This window comes from Thalassophryne amazonica, chromosome 21 (genome assembly GCF_902500255.1).
Source record: "Thalassophryne amazonica chromosome 21, fThaAma1.1, whole genome shotgun sequence".
NCBI lineage: Eukaryota > Metazoa > Chordata > Actinopteri > Batrachoidiformes > Batrachoididae > Thalassophryne > Thalassophryne amazonica.
Window position 1 is genome coordinate 35,859,971 of NC_047123.1, and position 9,344 is coordinate 35,869,314.

The 9,344-nt window shown below is 38.8% G+C and overlaps 1 long non-coding RNA gene across 1 annotated transcript; it reads left to right on the plus strand.

Moving 5' to 3' along the window:
- The first annotated feature begins 1,412 nt into the window (after positions 1-1,412).
- Positions 1,413-8,870, plus strand: LOC117503187. The gene is made up of 3 exons (XR_004558511.1): positions 1,413-1,602; positions 6,545-6,639; positions 8,672-8,870. It is a non-coding gene; the product is annotated as an uncharacterized LOC117503187 (long non-coding RNA).
- Positions 8,871-9,344: the final 474 nt, after the last annotated feature.

Genomic DNA, 9,344 nt, shown 5'->3' on the forward strand with positions numbered 1-9,344 from the left:
CATTATCATGACAAGCCCCGACCAATCAGTGTCAGACTGAGTGAGATGAGCCTTTATACAGTCCTTAATTAAAGCATTGATTACAAACGTGTGTGCAGATACACATGATGTCCAGTGATGACATGGAACAGGGACTGTCCAAAAATATACAGAATGGAATTGTGACACTGTTGTTGGCCAGCAAATAATGTGTTGAGATAACGCTATCACAGTCATGCTCGGAGCGTTCATGGACTGGTTGTTTGGGGGGGGTTCCATGACGTCGGTGCATTTGTTGACTAAGTTCATTGATTTTGACTTTGCAGTTATTACTGTGATGTTTGTTTGTTCTGCTTCTGAATCTTGAGAAGGTGAGGAAAAGGTCAGAGGGTCTGGAGCCCAATTTGGAGGGGATTAGTCACATGGGGAGGTTGGGAAATGTAATTATTATCAGAGTTTCTTAATTATTTTAGTCCTGTCTGAATTTGCTGTGTCAGTCATTTTATCTGACTTCACGTTCTAAAGATTCTGGCAACCTTTACCTTTTTATTACCTCAGGTTTTACTACCGCAGTGCAAATACACATATTAATTAATATTCCATCATATCCAGTGTAAAAGGAATTTTCTGTGGTTGAACTCAAATACGGAGTTGCTTCAAGAGGTGTTTTGTAGGCAGTCAACCTGACAACAGCAGAAATTTGACATCCACACTTGCGTTTTCTTTAATTATAATTCCTGCATCAATCTTTTCACACACATTATGGCCACAATATCTGAAATCATGTGATCATTTTAAACTCTGCGTTCTCTCAGTGTGCAGATTAAAAATAAAGCTACACATGAAATGCAATGTCAGTTGAATTGGGTCACCATTGTTTTGTGCTTGTTTTAGAGGTTTTGGAGCACCTGGTGTGCTTTGGTACACGCATGGAACAGAGTGCACCCTCCCAAAAAGAACATGAAGCCAACAGATAACTTACTAAGACAGTACTGTAGAGATGAATCCATTCTGTCACAGAGTGGAGAACTTGGAATAAAAAAGAATAACACAGACGCCAGGTAATATGTTATTTTAATTTTTTTTTTTAGAGTTTTGATGGCGGTGCCTCTGGCCTGTTTACTGAGGAACCACTCCCATCTTTTCATTTCTACTGTGATTTCTTATCTCGTGTGAATCGGCCATAAATATAACAGTTGTCCTGTGGTAAAATTAATCCACCTCCACATATAAATCTAATTCTGTCTGAATAAGCTTAGGCTTGTATTGTTTGATTTACTGCTACTTGTCACTGTGGTTTGGAGTTTCGTTCTTGTTCACCATTGAATTGCTTTTATGCCAAAGCTCAGAGATGAAAACTGATAAGTGGGATCGAATGTAGAAACTTCGAGACCATGATTTATATTCCTATGAATAAAGAGGAAGTCCTTGTAGCGTCAGACCTGTTGTTTCATGCACGTGTGTGTGTGTGTTTCAAAAAGGAGACGAGCGCACAGTGTGATGGAAAGGGAAACTGACGTCTAGAGACACATTTGAACAAAAACAGACTCCAGGGATGTTGGCGGATCTGTGTTTTCTCTGGATGACAAATTGAATCAGAACTCTGTCCTGTGCTCTAATGGAGTAAGTGCGTCCTGTTTTATCTGTTTACCCTCTACTTCTGATTTCTGCACTCAGTAATGTTGACCTGAGCTGTGGCTTCATTCTGGACATCCAGCATAAAAAAAATAAGGTTGTTTTCCTCCCTACGTACCCTCACAGTGAACGGCTCTCCCGACTGAAAACTCTCGTGCTGTTTTGGCGTAAACCGAATTAAACTGTCGCCTTGAATTAAAGCAATCAGAATTTAATGGATGATTTGAATGTCACACTTGCTTCCTTTCTTTCCCTCCAGCTTGTGTTTTCCTCTTGGCTTTTCGTGAACAGACCCCGTTTCTCTTAAAATAGAGCACAAAGGGGGGTTTTAATCATTGGTAATTGAAAACCCTGCTGGGACTAAATGAGCCTTAATCTGACAGTTGAGTGTGTACCATTAGTGCTGAGGCCTTCTGTGCTCGAACGCCACGATGCAGACAGTAGAAGCGGGATTTATAGATGTGTCCGTCACTTTGCTGATGTTTCTGCAACAATCATCATGTGCCTAAATTGTGTGTTTCCTCTGTGGGATTCTAAATCTATTTCTTCTGTCGTTTCCCTTTCATCGCTTCTTATTAAAAACGGTTTAACTCTTTGTTGATCATATCCGGTAATAATTTAGATCCCCTGGTTGCTTCACTCTCTCACGCCATCCCAAAGATAAATTTTTACTTTTATTCAGATAATGCATTTCCAATTCAGAGTTTGCGTTTTATCAGCCTCTTTTGTGTGCGCTGTCTGAGGTGAAACCCCTCTGACTTACATTCTGTTTGACTGATAAGCCCACAATTTATATTTTTCTCTTCTTTCTATATTTTTTTTTTTCTGTGCCTCACTCAGCTGGCCAACAAGTGAGACTAAAAAAAATAAAAAAATCTAAAGATGGAGGGCAAGCAGGAATTAAATGATAAGCAACAAAGTTTTTTCAAGCAATGTTTATTTCATTGTCATTACATTTTAGGGAAAAAGTCACAGTGAAGATAAGCCTCCTACAGTACATCCAGACAAAAACAGACTCCAAACCAATGTCCTTCAGGGAATACAGAGCCAAATTTATATCAGCATGATGGATTACAGGAGAAAGAATACAAACATCACCAGCTTTTTCCCAACAAGAGAATGTAACTATAAAGGCACTCACTAGAGTTCATAGCTCTGCTAATTTCTGTGTGTTCAAAATAAGTATTTCAAAATGCTGATTTATCCGAATTGACCATTTACTGGATTTTACTCCAGATGAGACCCAAACGTTTCAGTTTTTACAAATGAGTTCTTGAGCAAATTGCTGTCTCGCGGTGTTAAAAATGTATATTTTAATCTCCTGGAACATTTCTGTTTGTTTTGGTGAGATGTGGCTTTTTCTCCAGAAACTGTGTTGTTGTGAAAACATATTTGGATGGGTGACTTCCATTATTACAAACATATTTTAATGTCAATCACTGTGAAATCCAGGACTTGGTTAAAAAATAAATAAATAAAATACTTTACTCTTTCAGTGCAAGAGACACAACTGTAAATTGGTCAGTCCATCTTATTTTCATCAAAAATGAACTTCTCAAATGATAAACTGTTGACACCTTGCCACTCATTTAAGCAGCTTTTGTCATCATCTAATGGGCAATGTGAGGATTTCATGGCTTCTGATACATTTCCTACTTGAAACAGAAAATTTAGTAAAAAAGGACATTTATAAATGTCAGAGATGCATGAGTTTTATTTGGCAGGCAAAGCTTTGACCTCCCAGTATTAATGTACAAAAATCTTGATTCTGAGAGTTTTACAGTTGTTGAGTTTTAGAATGCAAAAGGTTTTGCCAGATGGATGGAAGGACGGACCGAAGGACAGCAATTTCTCTTGACAAGCACACTTTACACTTGTGAAAATTGCTCGGCTTTTCCTGTGCCTGCAGATCCATTTCAGAATTTAGCAGTTTTTCAGGTTAAATCCTGTTTATTATGACTCCTCCTGCAAACTTAAATCAACCAACCCAAAAATAAACCAGGTGATATAATAATGTTCTTTGCGAGGAAGTCATTAATTTGCATATAGATTCTGAAAATGACTTTCCTGCATGTCTTGAATTATGAAATGGGCATGTGATGTCAGTCCTGGTCCGCCTTCCCTTTTCTATTGAACGTAACTCGTGCAATTTATTTCTTAGAGACCAAGTTTTGCATTTGTTTTTAAGGAGCCATCACTTTACTGACTATGTAGTATTTTTGCTAAAAGATTGATCTGTTTTAAAGAAAATAGTGACTTATATTATGACCCCTTTTAATATCTGCTTGGAAAAATGCCCTCATACCACTATGAAGGATGTCTGTATCTAAAATGATCTATGGCTCAGAAAAGGAGAGCGAAAAGAGGTAGTGGTGTCTTACTTCAGTAGATTGAGCTCAGCGGTCATTGCACCCTGCTGTTAGTATCAGACTGCATGAAGTTTCCTCTGAATTACACCAAAAGCAGGTCCCGACTCACTGCAAGGAATCTGCTAATACAAAGAGAACAAACTGTACTTTTTCTACTCAAAAACTCAGTATAGCAGTAAACCATAATGAGCTGCAGTACATTACATTTATCAAATGTTAAACTGTACTTGTTGAAAAAAAATTAGAAGACAAATTTATTCTAATCTTAGAAGCAATCTTAGAGCAACTTTTTTTAATTGGGGAATTGTTCAAAACTAAAAAGCTAGAAAACCAGTAAAGGCAACAGGATGCCACACAGCTCTGGTTGATTGATGGTTTTGTCAGATTTCTGTGCAAATTTCTGTTCATTTTAATGTATAATACAAGTGACTGTAATATATCAGTTAAATGTGAGGTGGTGCAAAATTGTCACCTCTCAGTAATTGTATTACTTCTGAGTTTGCAAGTTGTGTTGAAAGATGTTTTTAAAAACGCAGACCCTAAAGTAGAAATTCAGTGCAGCAGTACAAGTATGCCTCCATTTTTCTAGAGTGTATCTAAATAATCACTTTTACAGCGAAGTTTTATTTGTTGTTGTTGTTGGTTGTTTGTTTTAAGAAAAGAGACAAGAACATTTCCAAGTCATATCGTATTGTTCTGTTATGTAATTTTGATTAGAGTAGGGTCACTTCAAGATGAAGAATGAGGGAAGCTTCTAAGACACTGATGATTGGAGAAATTGGGCACAGTTGAACTGTCTGTTAGACACAAATTCAAAATTTGTTAAACAAAAACATGAAATCTAGGCTCAAGTCTGCTTTATAGCTTCTAGCCAACAGGAACTGAAATTTTGCAGTTTCTTTAAAAAAAAAAAAAATCCTTGTTTTTCCTTTGGAAAAATCATTTCTTGTTACCACAAAAGTCATACTTGCAATATGTTGAGATTAAATATATATATATATATAAAAAACCCATATATGTGTCTTTTTCATATTTTAGTGTTGATGTAATCAAAACTCTCAGAACCACCAAATTCGAACGCCGAACGTTGGTATCTCCCACAGTTCTTCACCTCTTTGACCTCTCCGTGACCCCTCTGTGGCGTTTACGGCTGTTGAACTGGTTGTGGATTAGCGGCATCTCAGACAGCGCTATCCTTTTACTGCTAATTGGTTAACCCTTTATTCCAGCTGGCGGTCAACATTAACACTCTCCAAAGGCAGATTGGCTGTTTGGCTGGAGCTCAGCCTGCTGCGCCGGGAAGCTGCTGCCAAAGTCTCAGTTCATTAACAACAAGTATATTTTAATTGACACGTATGTGTGCAAAGTTTAGTGTAACTCGGCTGATTAGGTGAGAGATGGTGTTATGAATTTTGGTCTTTTGCACTTAATAATTTTTTTCCTGACCAGAGTAAGAATTTCACATAAGGGTGAACGTCACGCTGTTGTACAAAGCTTGTTTTCTGCTATCGAGTCCACTCACCTCGCTGTTACCGCACATCATCAACTATCAGCTCCAGCACTGACAACTCCATTAGACGTGTAGGGAATAAAGTCGTATTTGGTTCACAGCGGCACACTGATCCTGACTGTAACTGATTACCTTGATTCAATGATGGCACTGACGCACTGAATATCTTCCAGCCAATCACAGGAACTTAGAAAGTCTACACGAAGATAAACCAATGAGTCTGAGATTTTAATTACCTGATGTATAATCTTATTGTCCTGCTGCACCATTATTTCAGTTTAAAGTAACCACATTATAGTCAAAGAGAACAAGATGTGTTCAGTCTGCAGCTGTCAGCTCACATTGAGGAGATTCCTCTTCTCTCTCCATTTGTGTCAGGTACCAAACCTGGGACAAATGGTAAGGCTAATTGATGTGGCTAATGAAACAACTTCCTGAGACTGAGGCGGTAAACACCGGACAGAATTCCACCCGTGTCGTTCTTATACCACAAGGCAGGAAGCGATGGCTGAATAAGTTTGGGGATAAATGAGCGGTCAAGGGCTAATTAATTGATCTGATGAGTTGTATTTCTGTGTGCGCATGAGTGTTTGCATGCACACTGGATGGTGGCCAGGCCTAAATGTTGGTATGATGGCGAGTGGGATGAATTCGTCAGAGGGGACGTTATAGTAAGTGGCTCCTTAATGGGCAGCTGTGGCCTCATCTGTCAACATTTAGTCAAGGCATCGAGTAGACGTCGACTACAGCAAATTCCACTTCCTGTTGCATTCAGACGTGACAAAACCTTCACAGAAAGTTTAGTAGAGATCTGGCCAACCTGTCCACCATGATGATGTAACCAAAATGTAACTTCTTATTTTGTTCAGAATGCATTCAGTTGTCTCTCACGTTCATGTACCACATCACCCATGGCAAAGGACTCTGTTTTTATATCAAAATGTAATATTGGGTACGTTAGTTAGGTACTCGTACTCTTCTGCCAATAAGAATATTGTTGACATGTTGCTGCCTTTCTTACTTTTCACTGTGTTGTATTTTTCTGTCCAAGTTGATGTCAGACGGACCGGCTGGAGGTGATGAAGAACTGTCTGGGCTGCTCCCAGTTCTTCAAGCTACACCTGCAGACTCTGATCTACTTTATGTGTGAGTCAACACCACCCAACATCATCTCCAAATCACCGCAGACACAGACAATCGAGAAATTCTTTAGAGCGGAGGAGGTCGCTTTGATGAGTGGTAAGTCTTGGGGACCAATAGAAGCGAACTTATCAATAGATACCTTCTGTCTGACATACTCAAATAATTTTTTAATAAAGTTCTGAGGAAGTCACTTGGTTGAGTGGCAGAAGGTATTGAAGACCAGTGAGCAGTCCACTTGGTGCAGACTAAGTTTCTAGATATCTCCCGAGTGACTGAGTGCTGCACACGGAGGTATATTTTGTTGTGTTAGTTGCAACTGTCCTAAGTTACTGCATTTTGTGCCTTGGTAGAATTGCCATAGCAAATGGCCACTCCTCTGAGTCTGGTCTCCTTGAGGTTTCTTCCAACAAAAACAAAAGATGAGGGAGTTGCATCTAGAGTGTACACTTGTATAGCCCATTGACATGATTTATGTTGTGATTTTGGTAGATTATCTCCTAATTATGGGTTGGTTGTGTGTTGCTCTGAAGCAATGACATCATCATGCCCGCTGGTCCATCATTTCTCCACATGATTACGATGCCCTGGCTGCCATTCTCCAGTTGTACCAGAGTGATATTGTTTTAGCTCCCTGTGCAGCTTTGGTCACAGTGTTTGAAAGATGTTTCTCATATCAGGAGGGAGAGTGTTTCATTACACTGCTCTGTTTGTTAAGAGATGGTAAAACTGTGTTGATGTATGTAGCTCCTGCAGGACCCCCGTGGCTCATTAAAGTGCTGAAGTGCCAGGAGACCATTTGTCTGCAAGCAGTTAAAAGCTCAGTGACGATACAGCAAGCTGTGTGGTCCATCTCCACCAGGGACGCGGTGCAGAACGTGGGAGGTGTTTTGGACTGTTCGTGTGTTCACACGCTTACACATAAATTCTCACTGAATAATTTGCTTCATTTGAATCCAAGGTCACTCTGCTTCTATTGAAATGAATTCAGATTACTTGTACCTGCAGCTTGTTAGTATGAGCGGGAATTGGAGAAATGCAGATTGTAGACGGTGAAATTGATTTCTGAGTGTAGCGTCTTCTGCATAGACATGGTTTAATCTACTGCACATGGCTGCTTCATATTCACTGTGGGGGGAAGATGGAAGAGCCGAAGCCTTGTTGATCTTATTTTAGTGTAGTTTTTGTTCCATTTTCATCTTGAATGTTTTTCCCACTACTTAATGGATTGATGTTTTTAATTAGATTCTATTATTTTTATTTTTACATCTTCCAGATGTTAATATTGCATTGCACCAGCTCTTATACATTGGAGTAATAATGTAAGAAATTAGATTAACACATAAAAAATTGTAGTATTAAAATTATGTATCTCTACATAAATGTTTAATGTTAAAATAATTTCATTATTGTTATCGAACTAGTTATGTTTGTTAGTTTGCTTTGTTTTCCAAAGTCCTTTTTAAGCTGGACTGGATTGTTTTTTTTGTTTTTTTTTACATTACCCGGCAATTAAAAATGAGCTTTTCATGTTTGAATTGTAATCGATATTTTTGCCGCAGTTTTTGAATTCTCTCTCTCTCTCTGTGTCTATGTGAAATGTGCTGTTCAGATTCTTATGTGTTTTCTGGAAACTCTCTAACAAAGTATTTTAAATATGTCACTGAACGCTGTGTGTCTATGAATTCCTAAAGTTTTTGGTGCAAATAGATAAATGGACAAATGCTTTGAATGTACAAACATTTATGGCCGCAAACTTGTTTGTTTGATAATTAGATGGCAAAAGTACTGCTTTACTGGCTGTTTAATGCAGTTTGGCTCAGATCCAAACATATATTCAGATTGGAAATCTATGCAGTCAGTTTAGCCTTTCTTTATAATGAGAATAACATGAGTGCATAGAGTCTGCACATTCATTTCCATAATCAGTAAATATGACTGCAGAGTGTCATTGAAACAGTTGGTGGATGTTGGACAGAATTGGGGAGAAATAACACTTCATTCAAACAGGATGTGATGTTTGTGTCTTCATGTACAGCCTGTGGACGCTGCTGGAAACCATCCATCTGGTCTCTCATCCCACCAACTGCTGTCTGTTCTCCACCATCCAGGTGAGGCAGCATCAATCCCCAAAAACTCAATTCTTATGTCCCAGATAGGAATGAAATTTATGGGGCAAATTAGCAAATAAAAAAACCTATAGGTGATGTAACTTCTGATTGTTCAGTCCCACCCAGTTTCACACTTACCAAATTAATGCTATATGATAGATACTGCGAACTCTGATTTCACATGGAAATGTGGGTTGTTGTTGTTTTTTTTTTTTTTTTATTCTTTTGGGTCACTGAGCAGATTTTTTTACAGCACAAGTTTTACACCAGATCCTGTTCATGATGTAACGCCCATTCTGCATGGGGAAACACATGCACGCCTCCTGAAATTCTGAAGTGGTCTCCCAGCCAAGTACTAATCAGGACCTACTCTGCTTACCTATGGTGGAGTATGGTGGATTTTCAGAATGTAAACACTTCGATTTCACACAAGTTTATGTGCGTATACTTGTGGAAACCAGCAGTTCAAACTTCACTTCATCTTCTCAGTGGTTTTGCTTTGAAGGCAGGATTTTGGACAGTCACCTTCTCATCGTCGTGCACTTAGTAGAATTCTCAAAATCATTGTCACGTGTATGATCTACTCAGTCAGGCGTGACA